The sequence below is a fragment of the Perissodus microlepis genome, chromosome 18, assembly GCF_051167445.1.
Source record: "Perissodus microlepis isolate ML-2025 ecotype Zambia chromosome 18, ASM5116744v1, whole genome shotgun sequence".
Taxonomy (NCBI): domain Eukaryota; kingdom Metazoa; phylum Chordata; class Actinopteri; order Cichliformes; family Cichlidae; genus Perissodus; species Perissodus microlepis.
The window spans coordinates 9,250,465-9,267,233 of record NC_140478.1 but is presented as its reverse complement, the minus strand read 5'-3'; the positions used below and the strand labels follow the sequence as shown (position 1 = coordinate 9,267,233).

Here is a 16,769-nt window from a genome sequence, read left to right as displayed (position 1 = left end):
TGAATTTGTTGAGATTTCCTTTGTCCCTTTTTTTTGTTTCATGTCTCCAATGGAGAGCCGAGCTTATGTATGCTGAAAGAGGTTCAGATAAATTTCTTGTTTTCTGTTAAAATTAAAAGTTGGTGAACTTGGAAAAAAAAAGTAAAATTCCTTTGTGCTTGCAAATTGTTAAAATATTCAGCTTAAAAAAAAAAAAAAAACTCTGAACACATTTTCTTGGCCTTACAGTTTTCTTCTTCAATAAATACAACTATTTGAGTTTTGCTTAATTATTCACATTGAGGTGTAGTAGAGGTGAGTGGACTCATCTAAATATCACTAGTATCGATACCAACACTGTTATTGGTATTGGACTGATAGTAACACTAAGTATGTGGCCCTCTGAAGTGTGTTAAATAATTTAAAATAAAAATTAACCTCAAATGTGCAATGTAAAAAATGCCTATTTTATTTATAGCCTATGGAATATTTAAATGACTGAAGTCGAAAAACAAAGTTTTAAAATAGAAAAATGATATATTTTAAACTGTGAAGCATGTAAAAGATCCTCGATGGCGTAGACAGATAAAGTAAAGCTGGAAATTGGCTGAATATGTTCCATTTAAATGTGAATTTGCAAAGTCTGACTTTATGCAACTTAATAGTTAATAAGTATTCATGTCAATGATTAATTAGTTTTTCGTTTCTTTTTTGTCTGTATTAAAGCCCATTCATTTAGTGTCCTTTTTCAAAATGATCCCGTAAACACAAAAAGCTGCTGTGACACAATTTGACCAGAAGATGGACACAAAGTAAAGAAATCGTTAGTGCATCATTTGGCATTTGTGCTTTTTCCAGCGTGTTCAGGCAGGTGAATCTAATTCAAATCGGACCGTCAGCGGCTCGTAAACGTTTTATTCTCAATGACTTTCGGAATAACGTACGTCCGAAAAAGATTTTTTGTTATAAATGAGTTGATTTGTCATAAAAACCTATCATCTATGTTAGTTCACAGAGTGCGTTCACCACCACCAAATCATAGCGCTTTCTTCTAATGACTTGGGCAGCTTTTAATTGTATCAGGGTATAAAATCAAGGGGAACAGGAGCTATAGGTCCTACCTCATTCCCTATCCCTAATTATGTTGTTCTCTTTAAATACACCCAGTTGTTCTTTGTAGGAATCTCTGTAAGTGAAATATCTGAACACGTCCACAGCGGCTTCATTTCAGTTTGCAGAGATAACTGTCAGCAAGGTGGTAGCATGAAAAATCTAAATGGGAGAATATTTCTTTAAGAGTGGGCTGACAGAGTGAATGCGCAACAGAGATGTGAGAAAATAAAAGACGTCTCACTTCGCTACTTATTCCTGCGGTAAAACAAACCAACCTACAAAAATGAAACACTATGTAGTGCTTTAGTAAAAAAGGGAAATGACTGGCAGATCGCTTGAAACATAACTTGATAGATAGATAGATAGATAGATAGATAGATAGATAGATAGATAGATAGATAGATCAGGCACTCCTCACTGTGCCTTTAGTGGCTCTGTCATTTTTAATTGTATGTCATAATAATGTAAAGCATGACTGTGTTATGAAGCGATATTTATCAGCTAATTAATGAGTGAGCAAGCAAGGTGACTATTTCCTCAGTTCTATAATTAAAATATCATGAATGAGACAATCAGTTGACTAATTGGACCTTATTTATTTTTAATAAAGCCTTCCGTATTTTTGCATGTTTTTTTCATTTTAATATATATTTTAAATGCCTCCTTATGCAAATACAAATAAATTAAATACATAAATACACATAAATTCAGATAAATTAAACAATGACTGCTCTTTAATGGAGTTATCCATCGGTAAACGTATAGAAGATCTTTGTGTTGTACAAGGACAGCACAGAACCGACGCCAGCAGCCTCTGCATTCATACCCGGGCAGTATTTCGGATACTGCTGCTGTGTAAGCATTCAGCAAACTTTCATCAGCTTCATCCACTCCACAGGACAGGGAGCTCTCGGGGATGCCAGCACCTCTTCATTTGTAGAAAGTTTTTTGGAGGCCAAATCAATGAAATAATAGTAACATTAAAGAGAGGGCTACAGGAGCGTAAGGTGACAGGAACCGAGACTGACAGGTAGGTGCGCTCATTAAACAGAAGTGACTAACAGAGTAGTAAACTTTACTTGCAGTCTTCATTTAGTTGTGGAAATGTTAGCTTTGCAGTTAAAGTTCAAGTACTTAGTTGTCAGACGGCCACTTGTCCAGGTCCTCAAATGCAACGCGAGCCGGTTAAATAGGCTTGGTGGCGGGAAGGAGGCAGCAGGTGAGAGCTGCTGTCACCGTGTTTCTGTTGTGAAAGACCGGAGCACTTTAGTTGCAACAACGCAGGTCACAGAGGGGGCCAACCTGACCATCTTGTACATGTACGTGAGTTTTATATGCGGATAGCTGTCTCAGGGTCCGGGCAGAGGCTCAGGCAGACGAGGAGGGCACCCAGGTGTGCTTAGTTAGCCTAACAGGTCCTCTTTACTGAAGCAAGTCACATAGAAGTATGAAAAAGGCAAAAGGTGATGTCAAGTGTCTATAAAATGTCTTTTTTTTTTTTTTTAAAGGTAGTGCGTTTCTATACGCGCACTTGACCTGTTTCTGCCTCTTTAACTTGCTTACACAGCGATACAAACATTTCTGTTTAGGCTCTGACTTGGATAAATAAAGCACACCTGACCAGTGAAGGAGTCACGCAACACTCGCACAACAAGAGAGAACGACAGATGATATCAATGCCTACACTCACTGCAAATGTATAATTACACAGTCTAGAATGAGGAGTCTGTGTAGGGATTTCAGCCAATGCATTCAAGTAGTTAAATAAGATCCGCAAACATCCTCCAGCCCTTTGCTTGTATATAAGGCGCGCGGCAAATGAAAGGAAAAACCGTGATAAAGTGTCTTTAGTAAGTTGTTTCAGCTTTGATACACATTGGCATTGATGCTCCCAAGAAGTGGAACACCATTCTTCCAAAAGATGTTCCATAATTTAGTGTTTTCATGACACCCATAGGTCCTTAAATCGTTTTACATTGAGGGTCACATACAGCCCACTTTGATCTTAAGTGGGCCGAACCACTGATACACCCCTTTCAGTCAGTGTAAAGACCTTAAATTACACATTTAATCCCTGAGATATTTAAATATAAGACAAAGAAGTGCAATTTCAATAACAGTGTATACATTTTTGACTTTTAACTGTATTTTTATAACTTTTCCTGCTGATAAATACATCTCTCATAGCCATTCTTACTAAAATAAAGTAATGAAGTAATAGGTATACAGAGCTGCCAGAACTTTTTCTTGAATTTTGCACATTTATTTCTTATGATTTAAGTGTGAGGAGCTGTGCTGACACATTTCCTTGATTTGTTACAGCAGTATTTATTTTCTACAGGTTTAAACTCGGGGATTAAATGTGTAGAAAAAGTGAGATGCATGTTTGAACTTGTAATTCTTTTTCTTATATTAAGATATCTGAGGTAAAGGAGGGTTTCACTAGTCTGGCCCACTTAAGATCAAAGTGAGCTGTATGTGCCTTCGCTGGTCCATAGTGAAAAAACAATAACACTTCTGTCATTATTTATCATTTATTTAATTACTTTGGTGTAATATGGACGTCACCGGGGATGCCTTTATCCTTATCTTTAGTAGGAAAAGCTGTAAAACCCATGAAAATACAGTTAAAATTTTATGCCCTCCTTCACATTGTCGAAAGCTATCCAGTGGGCCAGATTCATGTCTTCTTTGTCGGGCCAATTCTGGCCTCCGGGCCTTAGGTTTGACACCCCTGCCTAAAATCATTCAGTGCCACCTCCTGCCATACGGATGGTGGTCTTGTCATCCCATCAAGACAGAACAATTTCATTATGGGATGTTGAAACGGCCTCTCTCATCTCGTCAATCAAACCAACCCTTAAGAGTAAAAAAGAAAAAATGCATTGAACTTCACAGAGTGAAACTATGCAGCTCAACCTCAGCTCTTGTTCCCACTTGCTGTACGTTATCTCCCCGTCTTCCGCTTCTTTCTCTCACCCACATGCGTGCACACATGACAAACCCCGGTGTCGGATAGGAGGCCCGAGGGCAGCAGAACAAAGCTCGCTACCCTCTACACTGTAAATCTAACCTCAGCTGACCCGGCCTCTGCATACCACAAAACACATACACGCGATACCTCCATTATGTGTCCTTTCACTGCAGATGCACTCTGTAGGCTTCATGTCTGCACTGCTCACACACGCCTGTCACATCGCACACGTTCTGCTGTAATAGCTGTCATTATCTTTGTAGCCTGTGAGGAGGGTTTATAGCTTTATGCTTAGCATTATGCAAGGCATTTGCACATAAGTGATTTTTTTCTTTTTTAGTGGCCAATTGATTTTAATGGTTTGACAGTAAAATCAAAATGAGCCTCTGTCTGCTGACAAAGTCCAGGTCAGGTTTTGACATCTGTTATTGTTGTCATTGGATGTCACATCAATCATGAGTGTGAACTCTTATTTAATATACATCTGACTATAAAAACGCGTTAACCTTTTTATGGTTTTTCTCATTTTCTCACAGGTGATATGTGAGTGATACATAAGACTGATAGCAATATCTGGGGATTTTTCTTTTTCTTTCAGACACATGAAACAGTTTTGCTAAAATTTCTTAGGAATAGTTATTTAGTCCTTACTGAAATAATGTAACACAATTTAGGTTAAAAAATAAACTTGTCCTGTTGTCACGTGTTACTTGTTTATGCACGGTCTAACTTCTTGTTCTAAACCTGCTGCCAACAGGGAAAAGTTCCCTCTGGTGGACAAACCACTAATAACATGGTTGAAGGGTGTTTCTTTTTTTACTTTTAAAATTTTCATTCATCAGCTGATAAATGAAAATTTATCAGAAAAAAAACATTAAAATATTCAGTTTCCAGTGAGCCAAGAAGCTAGACTTCAGACTGGCCTGGATGCTTTGGCTGTGACTACATCCTGTTTGCTGCAGGCAGTCAGTCAGAATAAAGGTGACTCAAAAGGAGCGGCGATGGCGCGAAAACTGTTTTTTTTTTTTTTTTTTTTTTTTTTTTTTTTTTTTTTAGACAGTAGATGCATTTGTTCAACACAGAGAAGATGTGATAAGAGTCACCCTTGCAGTTTCAGTCAGACTTCCTATGGTACAACTGTTGCTTGATCAGTATAACTGTGGCCTTGACACATTGTTATTATACAACAAGCTGAGGCTCTTTTTTTACCACACTGAGTCTGTTACTGCACAAAGCACCTGTTTGATTCGTGTTGATGTGAAAGTTGAGGTTTTTCTGAAGGAGATGCACAGCTGATTGGGTATAAAAATCCAACTCCAGCTAGTTCTGTAAAGCCTTTCCATTAATACACCATGACTGGTGTTAGCAGTATGGCTTGCACATTTTCCACAGCACTGCTCAGTGGTTGCTATTTGCAATCATAAGTGCAGTTGATTACAGTACACGTACTATAACATATTCAGTTACATTTGCATGAAGAAAAACCACATTAACTCCAAAAACTGAGTTAAAAAAAGCAGTTATGCTTTAACACTATAATTTGCGTAGAGAAGATTATGATTCCTCGTATCTCCTGCCTGCACCTTGACCTCCTCACTCCTCTGGCTTAAATTTGGCTACAGCTGCTTTCACTTTTAACATGCTCAAACTTGCAGGCAACTCTGTAGCATCACACACTGTTTGAATTAGATATTATCAAACCCTGGCTCCCACCGAGTGTACCTTTTTACTCTATGGTGTCACATATGTACGTGCTGTCACATAAGTTGATATTGTTTTATGCTCTGCTGATGAGAAAGTCCTTGTGCTTTGCAGATCCACATGCTCTCAGCAGCTGATAACTTTAAATACTTTTTTCCTTTTAGTTTGCTTTTGTATCGTGTTGTGTTGTTATTTGGTAAGTTTCTCATCTAATTACTTGGAGGATGTTCTGTTAGTTACTAAACTAGTAGGACGTGGATGGCAGTCATATGACATGAATACCTTTAACTGACACAAAATCAGTCATGCTCTTCTCCCTCGGGGCTGATCTAGTAACAGACAGGACACATTTGTACAGCTGCCTGGGCGTAGAAATTGAAAGAACTAAAAATAACGTGGCTGGTCTCTCAAATGTGAGGTTTTGATGCCATTTACCTTATTTGTTTAATCCGTTTTTTGTTGGTACTAACTGATTTTAATGTATTCTGTATCTCAACTTGTTTTATGTTATTTTTATTGCATTTAATTCTCCTTACTCTAATTAGTGCACAGCATTTTGTGACCCCTTGTTCGTGAAAGGTGTTTTATAAATAAACAACACTTACTTATATTTGGTTATATATGGGCATTTGATGGGATGTTGTAAGTTACTATTTTTCAGGGTAGCTAATCAGAATATAGTTGCTTAACAGCAAAGGAGCCAAACGGCTAGTTTCAGGCTTTGGAAGCACTGACGAGCTGCATCTACATCAAGTATAAGAAAATGTATTGTGGTGGGAAACACTACACACCCCATAGTTCAATATTGTCACAATACGATATTATTGCAATTTGTGATATTTTATGATATGCTAAGTATAACATATATTGCAATTTATCGCCTCTTATCAACTGCAAATTATGTCCTCAAAGTTGAACTTTGTCAATATCCATATTATCTAATAAAATAATGCTTTGTTGCAAAATGAGATCGTGAAACATACCAACACTGTCGCTGAAACCTGCCATAAATGTTGCCAAAAGACAAAGTCAGTCTGCTATAGGTCTGCGATCAGTCTTTGATTGAACTAAGTCAAGTTGGCAATTACATTCAATCTGTTTCTGATAATAAAGCAATTAAGTTTGATAATTGGCCGACAATCACATTTGCTGGTGTCTACATAGACAGAAATTCACATTTCACAGTTACAATTACACTTAGCAACCTTCCTGTTCTATAGGAGTATAACTGGAATACAACCAGATGGCAACTGTTGATCCGAGTCCCCTAAAGTTGTGCTTTAAGACTCATGCAGACTAATGCCAACATGTTGGCAGTCTGTCTGCATTTATAAATTAGATGGCAATTATTTGCAAACCTTTGATAATCTCTCTGAGAGTCCAAGGGTTGCTGTCCTATTTTCACCTCTGTGACTGAGTCATTACCTTACTCTGAATAAGGAGATCGTTTTGTCACGCTAAGTGTGGCCAGTGTTGTTTTTCAGTTTAGCTGATTTAGTGTCGGTTCGTTTGGCTAATGTTGTTTAAGGATCTGAGCATGTGGTGAGCCTTTGCGTTCATAGTATGCACAGAGTAATTTATTAAAAACAAGTTTTTTTTCCCAACCCCTATGAATCATGCAAAGGTACTGTAATAGACCTCAAGACTAGAACTATGTAATTAAAAATAAGCATAATGGGTCCTGTTTAACTTTTAATTTGCCAGGTCAGAAGTAAGTGTTTATCTTAATTGCTAGTTCCAGAATGACATTCAAGTATAAAAAATAATAAATTTAGTTTAATATTTAATTATGCAACGATTGTAGACGTAATTAAGCTGTAACTGATCTCGGCAGCATCCAGTCCCACGCTTTGTCACTGAATATCTGTGTGTATGTGTCAAAGAAACGCCTGCTTAATGACGTAACAAATTCACTGCTTGGACTGAAATCTCTACATGGGGTCTTGTTGATGTGTTTAAACTAATGATGTTTGCATTGAATCGGTCATTGCTGCTTAGAGACGGCATGGCTACGGAGGACTGGATGGGTAAAACAGATTAAGAGGAAGCTGTTGTCAGTACTGGCTCGATGCCGAGCGAGCAGTTAGTGCAGGAACAGTGCCAAATGTGTTCAGTGCCAGCTCCCTAACAGGATGTTAGAGTCTACATGGGTGTTGTGCCACCTTCCTGCATGAGTAATAAAAAATCTCAGTAAATACTTGATGACTCAGAGTAGTGCAAGGTGTAGTTTAGACTGCATGTCCGAGTCGGTAATTAAGAATGGCAGATGGGGATAAGATACCGGAGGCAGTGTGCCAGAAGTTTTCTGCAGGGAGGTGTTTCAAGTCAGCTTGATTGTTCAGCAGTTTCTCAGCTCACGAACAACAAAGCTTGTTGAATTTGAATTGTTCCATTTCTTTTTTCAATCATATGACTTTTATAGTGAGTGCTGCTAAAGGGTAACACTGATCATCGCAAACAGAAAAAGCAGAATTGGTGTGAAAGTATTTAGTAGCAAAAGTGCGTCACATCTTAGTCTAATATGCCAGAAATGAGGAACACATGAAAACTGAAATGCGTTTTTTTTTTCCAGTAATCATGGGGTATGCAGTTTGTTGTTAGTCTGGTTCTCATATACTGTCCTGGTGCTGTAACATACTCCACTGCTAATAGATCAATGTTAGCATTAGACAGGGGTAGGTGTGAGGGATGTTGAAAGTGAGTTGAATTTGGGCTCTTTATTATACTTGTTAGTAACAAAGTACTAATACCAATGTACAAGATGTTAGTCAGCAAAGGTAGGAGTCACTGTGGTTGTCTAAGTTGGTAAGTTTGGACAGTAGCACAAATTGTGTTTCACTTTCACTACACTTTGCTGCTTCAGCACTTGAAGTACATCAGCTTTTCCTTGTCTACCCGCTTTTTAAGGATTGACCATGCAGAAAACACCTTTGACGATCCAGGACCAGTATGGTGACAATCTGCACATTTTCCAACATGGTGGAGGGCTATGTCAGAAGACCCGGAATCTAATTAATGTTAATTGACATTTTTAGGAAAGTCCTCAGATGTTAATCTGATTGAGAATCTGTGGTCAGTCCTTGAAAAGCTGATGGAGAACCAGAAGCCCACAATTTGCGATCAACTTGGAGCGCTGTAGGGAAATGATTGCTATCAATCAGGGTTTGGCCCAGAAGCTGATATTCAGCATGCCAGAGTTGCACAGGTTATGAAGAAGGGTCAACACTGACTCTTTGGAAAAATTTGATTTATTTAAAAGTTTTAAAAGTCTTTATAATCTAAAAAAAATTCTAAATCCAAATGACTGACTATTAATTCAGCCCATAAATAACAGAAATATTAAACATGAACATGCTTTAATCAGTTCTATTCATAGGGAGGAGACTGATTTACTATAGCATATGTTCCAAAACCCACTAAAGATATGTATGTGCGTGTGACAGCAATAGAGAGTATTGGGTTTCCTGTAGTGTCTCCTATAGCAAAGATAGAATGGTTTCAATTCTCCAAACCCCTCATAGTGTTTCCTCTTCCTCACTGGCTGCCAGAGAAAGTGTTGCCCTCCCGTGTTGTATCACATGACCCCCAACTGCAGCTTAGCTCTGTCCAGAGGGAAGTATATGCTAGTTGGCTCAGGCTCTTTCTGCTCCATCCTCTCAACCAAAAAGTCCAAGTGTGTTTGCTGAAGCTTAATGAAATTAATAGCTTAATTTCATTTAAATGAAATTACATTTTAATGTAGTTTACATGAAGCTTGTATCAGGAGTATAATTACATTTTTAGGTTGTGTGTATATAAAAACTAAAGGCATCTATTGTCAGTGTGTCAGAGTCTGTATAAATGATGCAGTTCAAAACACTTGTTTGGTGAGTGGTGACATTTTGACTTCGTCAGTCGGGGAGTCTGCATGAAAGAAAGGCTTTACTGTTGACAGTATAAAGCATGAATCAGCACTGACTCTGCTTTAAAAGGACAGGAGAAGCAGCGTTTCTATTCAGCCTGTCGAATCCCAGTTAATTATGAGCTTATGTAAAAACACAGTTATTAAATGGGAAGATTTATGTACTAAAGTTAAGTGCTACAACAACATTTTAGCTCATTTTTTATGCTTACTTTTACATTCTGCTATTTAGTGCTTAACTATAACTAAGCTCGTAGAACAATTGTTTGTGCCTAAATGGATCAAAAGATTTGTTCCATTGGAGTCAGAAGTATTAACTTGATATACAATTTCATCCACAATGCTTACTTCCATTACATACATAAAAAATAAACTTTTTTCAAAACACTACCCAAAAATGATAGCTGCCTAAACTTGTGGTCAATCAGATGTTGAACTCACCAGTTAGTCACTATCTCAGAATGTTTGAGTGATCGTTCTCAGGTCATAAGTCAAATTTTATAAATGATTAAGAGTATTTAGCCATTCTAGCATTTCTAAGAAGATTTCAATAGGGTTAGCAGTAGTGCTACTTTGAACCAGACGCTGTCATCACTGTGTTAATAAATGACTGTGGAAAGTGTCCAGGCTAGCAGGAATGATTTTGTTGTGTAACGTCCTAGTTTTGTGTTGGCATGCGAATATTTGCTAACAGATAATTTGAATAAGTATGTTACTTTTTCATGTATTTGGTTACAATGTCAGTTAAAATATCTGACCTAGTGATTTTAAAAAGACAAATTTCTGTCAGCTGTAAAAGTTAAGAGTGTTTCTGTTTCAGGCAGTCATTAATTTGGTAACTTGAAGGTACAGTGTGTAAAAAATCACTATTAGATGTCAGTAGATTGCATTCAGCTTCAGTTCTGTTTTCTTACTGCTCCTAATTAGAGTGTGTTATCCTAGTTACGGTGGCCGCTGTAGGACAAAAAACTAGAAACGTGATTTTTAGGATACTTAAGCCTAATATTAGCTTAGCTGGTATAATGCTAGCTTATAACCAGTTGCTGCTGTTTTTAACTGGCTTGTTGTTAGCTCTTTATACGGCGTACTACGTATGTACCCAGTCTCTAGATACATAAATAAAACGCTATTGGTACAGCAGGGACCAGTGTATTCAAGATGATGGTGCAACATGGCGGCTTCCACAAACCAGCGCCCGCTCCTATGTATTTTTAATGGATTAATTCCAAGCTCATAACAATGCATCAATTTGTTGAAAGATGTAATTACACACTAAACAAAGTATATTTATGAGTACAATATCCAGTTTTTCTTTCGAATAATCTCAAAAAATTCTAACTGTACCTTCAAATCAACTTCAATTGACTGTCATTAAGTAGTGAACAGAAAACCTCTTTTGTTTATGCTAGTAGCTTCTGTAGTTGGTCCTCTCACCTCAGTTAGGCACAAGAACTGCTGCTCTTGTGCATTTGTGGTGTTATAAGTGGCCTCTGTGCTCGGCTGTGTGTGCGCAGTTTATTTCTGGCCGTTCCCGCACCCTCTAGAGACTGGGTGGTGGTTGTGTGACTTTATATGCCAGGGTGAGGGCCACAGCCATAAACTAGCTTCTGCCTGTTGCGTAACAAAAATGTAAAGTCCCCTGGGATGGTGCGATGTTGCCCTCTGGCACTTTACAATTTTTTTTTGTCAATAGAAAAATGAGTGGCTAACTGTTTCAAGCCCCTGACATCAAAGCATGAAAGATTCTTGTCGATAAATAATTGACCTTCCCGTGGCTATTTATCACTTAAAAGCTGCCAGACTGTTGAGTGTGTGTATTTGTTTACAATTCACGCCTATGAGCTTGTATGTGGTTAGTGTGTGTTACTTTTCTATTGCAGTGTCCACAGTTACATACGGGTTCTGTTTTCTCAGAGACAAAGGAGTTGTTTGTCGGGCGCATGCAGGCAAAAAGAATAGCCTGGTGTTCCTCCTCTGACACTGTAGGCTCCAGTCAGCTACTTTACTAGGTGGTGGGTGGACTGTGTCCTCATGTGTCTGTGTGAATCGCATTTTATTCATTCATACTGCCTTCTCCTGCAGAGGGCCCCTCTGGCATTCCTACCCCAGCCCCCAGACCTGGTCTGGAAAAATGCCAAGTCATGTCCAACATTGGAAGTTGCTTCCGGTAGTAGACTGCTCTAGGTATTGATTCAGCGGGGCAGAAGCTCATGCTTCGGTTTTGGAGTTCCATTAAATCCTTTCTGATGGATCCAGAATTGTGCTCATTAGTATTTTTGCAGAGTCATTAAAAAAATCTAATTCGTCTGACCGCGTGCGGTGTTTTGCAATCAGGGAATGTTAACTCAGTTCAGGTTGGTGCCAGCACTCTGTTTGGTCATGTATGTGTGTGGGTGGATTTGTTGGAAAGAGTTTGACTTCAGCTTCACCTTAGAAGATGTTTCATTTTCAGTGAAATAGGCTTTCATTTTCTTAAAGTTTGTGCTGAGTGGTAATAAATGTGTTTTAAATTTGCCATTACATAAATCAAGTCAACCACAAAGTTGTCATTAAGTATTATGTTTTCAAAATTAAAACATATGCTCCTGGGAAGGAAAATTCCTAATGTAAAGGTTTATTATTACTCACAAATGTAAAATCTTGGCCCACATATAATTCCTCGTCATAGCTATAGTGATGAATTACAGTGGAGAGAGAGCTAGAGAGAGAGCTAGGTTGATGCTGGTGTCAAGGTTTGGATCCTTGGAAGGTAGAAATGTGTGGAAAGATCAGAAGTGACCACGTCAGAGGGACGGCTTAGGTTGGAGACAAAGTTAAACAGTTAAGGCTGAGATGGTTTGGACATGTGTAGAGGAGGGACAGGGGATATTGGCAAAGGATGTTAAATATGGAGCTGCCTGGAGAGTACTAGGAGTAGGGTGAGATGGAGCCAGATGATCCGCTGTGACGACCACTAAAGGGAGCAGCCAAAAGAAGAACTGTGGAACCAGCTCTAGACTGGACAGCGTAATGATGCAAAAACGAACTTGTCCTGAAATAAATTATTTGTTAGTTATGAAAGAACCTTTGTTTTATGCTGTATACCTAGAATTTTTTAAGTAAGTAATTAAGTAATTTCCTGAGTTTTAACAACTCAGCTAACAACTCTTTCTGGCATCGCTACATTAGGGAGCTCTGAGGGTACACAAACATCCACGGTGCTAGTGCTAGTAACATTTCATGCAAATACAGCACATCTGCATTGAAGCAACATTCAGACTCTTTATAATGCTTAATGAAGTCAAAACTTGTTAAAGCATATCCCTTTTTTTGTTTGTTTATATATTTTTTTTAGGCTACTTCAGCAAGGAAAAAACTCCAAGGTCTGGTTTCGTCAATGGATGGAGATGAAATCATGTAGGGACGCACTAACCCTGCAGTGCCACAGAGTTGTAGCTCAGCATAATCTCACCTCAATGGATTGGGGCCCTCGTCTGTATGCGTTTGACCTTCTTTCGTCAACTTGAGAGAAGGATCTACAACGACAGAGCCAACACTGGAAAGAAAACCGTGTTTCTGTGGGTCAAATAGTGCAGGTAAGAAACTTCAGTGCACGTATTTGCTCGTACCTCCAGTATCTTAGACTATAGCACTATTGCAGTGCCCATTGCATTTGGGTGTGACTGTTTTTATGCCTAGTTTTCATCATAGTGGTAATTGCTTCAACACTTCACATGTTTGTGTCTTTTTGACACACTGTGTCTGTGTGTATGTGCTCACTATGCAAACATGAGGTCATGTCAAACATTGACTCTGCTTTGGTCACCAACTCATGGAGGTCTAAAATTGAACTATTCACCTTTTGAAAAGGATCAAATTCCTCAGATAATGTCATCAGTGGTCATAATGTTGATTTTAAGTGTGCGTGTGTGTTTTAGTTGAAGATAGATGTGGCTGACCATTTCCTGTTTCGTAATGCTTTTGTTTGTGTAACCAAAAGGGATCGGTCACGTCCCAGCTTAGTTTGTTTTTCTGGTCGCAGCCACTGAATAAGAATTCTTAGCTGATGAGGTAGAGTTAGGAGGAAGTGAGAGTCACACTTGTGGCTTTAATAGAAACCCTTGTATTCCACTGCCACAAACACAGACCCACGCACAGGATGCCTGCCAGACACTCCCAAGCAGGTGTCTGCAGAACTCAGCAGAAAGAGAAATAATAATACTGCTTATGTTTGAGTTGTTCTTTGCTTTAATGAAAACAAGCCAAACAACTGGTTGTTGCTGTCAGGTTTGGCGTTTCTTTATCAGAGGCAGACTATAAGCAATGCAGACTGTATGCACAATTAAGATGACACGTGTGCACTCACACTCTCTTGATTCGGGACTGGAGTGTTCTTGGCTCGTGCTTGTAGAACAGCACTGCACTGTTTTGAGTCCTGTTCATGGATAAGGAGAGAAGATGAATTTTGATTGTAAAACTGATTGAAAACATCACATTTCCTTGTCTGAAACTCCACTTGGTGCCTTATTTTGCGAGTCACTTGGGTTCTGCTGAGATTTGCGAGTTCATGTCATGAAAGAATCCGTCTGGCCAGGCCTACTGGTCAGTTTGGACCAGTCGGTGGCAGCTTAGGATGTGTTTTAGTGTGACAGTAAATAGATACCATCACCTACAAGGAAAAAAAGATTCCACAACGGATCTTTTTGTCGTGTTCCAGATGTTTCTGTGTAACAAACCATCACCTGCCTTAGGTTTCCTTTACATAGTAAAATGTCTAATGGAACAACAAAGAGGCCTGAAGTTAATGAGGTTTTTGATCCCATATCTGTTTAAAGAGAATGAGAGGTGGAGGAGAGATAGCTTGTGATGCTCTTAAGAAAGTATCCTATAGTTCCTGACAAAAAAGTGATTCTGTGGCCCTGATTTGATTAACAAACTCAACTGAAGGACGGAGGAGACGTGGACAGAGATGGAGTAAGCATGTGGACGTCTAGAAATGGATATTCTGCTCTATTCTGGAGCAGAGAGGTAAAGCGGAAGCTCCCAGAATAGTAGCAGTGATCAGTGCGTGTGCTTTTTGTGGAGAGTGTCTCTGAATGCTTGAAGGGCCTTTTGGGGCCCAGACTGACAGAGGAGAACTTGGAGGAAAGGGAGCCTCTGGGAGTCAAAGTGTGTGCGCGTGTGGGTGTGAGACAGTGTTATTCTAACCATGAACTTACATCCGGCTGGCACTCCATACACTCCCACCCCCGCTCCACTTCTCAGTCCAACTACCTGCAGGCGAGTTGTCACATGACCTGCTGTTGGTTTCATTCCTCCTCTGGCTCTTCCTTTTCCTTTCACCATTCGCTCTTTTAATAATCCCTTCTCTTCTCCTGATCTACAAGTATTACATTACCAGACCCCCTGAGGACTGGCGTGCTGTCTGTGACTTCCTGGTGTATTGTATGTCCGGCCTGTTGTCAGTGCGTCGGGTTTCCTGACTAAGTGTCCCTGTAATAGATCACCTTGTGACACTGGTAACACAGTCGCACAGCTCTGGGGTAGAATACTTGAGCCTCTTATAATCTGAAATCAATCTCTAAAAGATAAACATCAGGGTGCTGACCTGCATCTTCATTTGATTCGTCTTCTTCATACCTGTGACAGGATTAATCACTGAAGTTTCAGGGCATCCAGGAACCAAGAAGTCGACTTCTATAGGATAATAGCTTAGAAATGTTTATGGAGTGACTAACTGGTGGCTTGTTGCATATCATATAACCTTTCACATCCTGCCAATGGAAAGTAACAAAGAAGGAAAGTTTTAGCATTGCCAGTTTCTTTTGTTTGGTCCATTGATCAGGAGTTTATGCACTAGCATCAGTGCAAGGGTTGCCACGCTGTCCACCAGCCCCTCTGTTCATCCACCGTCTGAGACGAGCCGTTTCTGCTCCCTTGAAGCCATCTTTCTTCTGGTTGGTTGTCCTCAGTTAGTGGTTGGGGGATGCTATGCTCACAGCAGGAACTGTGGGATTTCACATATGTTTATTTGAATCTGTGGTCATGTGTATTTTAGCATTTAACAGTGTATGCACGACTGTGGAAAAACCTACAACCCCAATTCCAAAAATATTTGGATGATGTGTAAAATGTAAATAAAAGCAAATTGCAATCATTTGTAAATCTCAAGTCCAAATTTCACAATAGAACATAAAAAACATAAAAAATGTACCTTTTTAAGAAGATTTTGAGTGTTTTTAATTTGACGGCAGCAACAGGTCTCCAAAAAGCTGGAAAAGGAATTGGTACTAAAAAGAAACAAAAGAACATTTTAGAACTAATTAGTTTATTTGTGAACAAAGCAGTAACATAATTGGGTATAAATAGCATGTTTGGAGTTTCTCTTATGTAAATATGAGCAAAGGAAAATCTGAAAAAACCCTCCAAAACGTGAAATTGTAGAACATTTTCATAATAAAGTTCCTCAACAAAAAATTATGAAGACTTTGAATATCTCATCATCTACAGTACATGATGTCACAAAGAAATTCAGAGAATCTGGAGATTTTTTATAAAACACTGCATTAAAAACGGGCATGATTTAGTCGTGGAAATCACCGCAGGGACTCAGGATGACTTCCAGGAATCACTGTCTGTGGAACATGGATATGATGGTTTGGAGGTGAATCAGTGCCCATAGAACTGGCAGCTTGAAAATCTGGGAAGACACCATCACTATTGAAAGCTATATACAGGTTTTAAAACAACAAAGCTCCCATCCAATCAATGTATTTTGTGAGGAAGCTCTCGCATGTTTCAGCAAGACAATCCCGACCCTCATATACTGCAGCTATTCCCGCAGCACGGCTTCGTGGTAGAAGAGTCTGGGTGCTGAAGTGCAGCCAAGAGCTTTCACCAAATGGAAACATTTAAAAGAAAATCAAAAAAATATTATCATCTAAAATATGACAAAGAAGACACAGGACTGTTGAGCAGACAAGAATGGGAAACATTCGTCTCCCAAAAGTCCAGCAGATGGTCTCCTCGGTTTACAGACTCCTGGTAAAAGAAGACAGGATGCTACACAGGGGTAAACATGGGCCTGTCTCAAAAAAGTTGGAACGTGATGCTGCCATCAAA

General features: G+C 39.1%; 1 protein-coding gene across 1 annotated transcript in view; it reads left to right on the top strand.

Moving 5' to 3' along the window:
- The first annotated feature begins 1,908 nt into the window (after nt 1-1,908).
- LOC146367227 (activated CDC42 kinase 1-like) overlaps nt 1,909-16,769 on the top strand; it is a 58,273-nt gene continuing 43,412 nt past the window's right edge. Inside the window, exons 1-2 of the mRNA XM_084911822.1 lie at nt 1,909-2,122; nt 13,003-13,243. The gene's annotated coding sequence lies outside the window, so the exon portion shown is untranslated. The remainder of the gene's footprint in view (nt 2,123-13,002; nt 13,244-16,769) is intronic.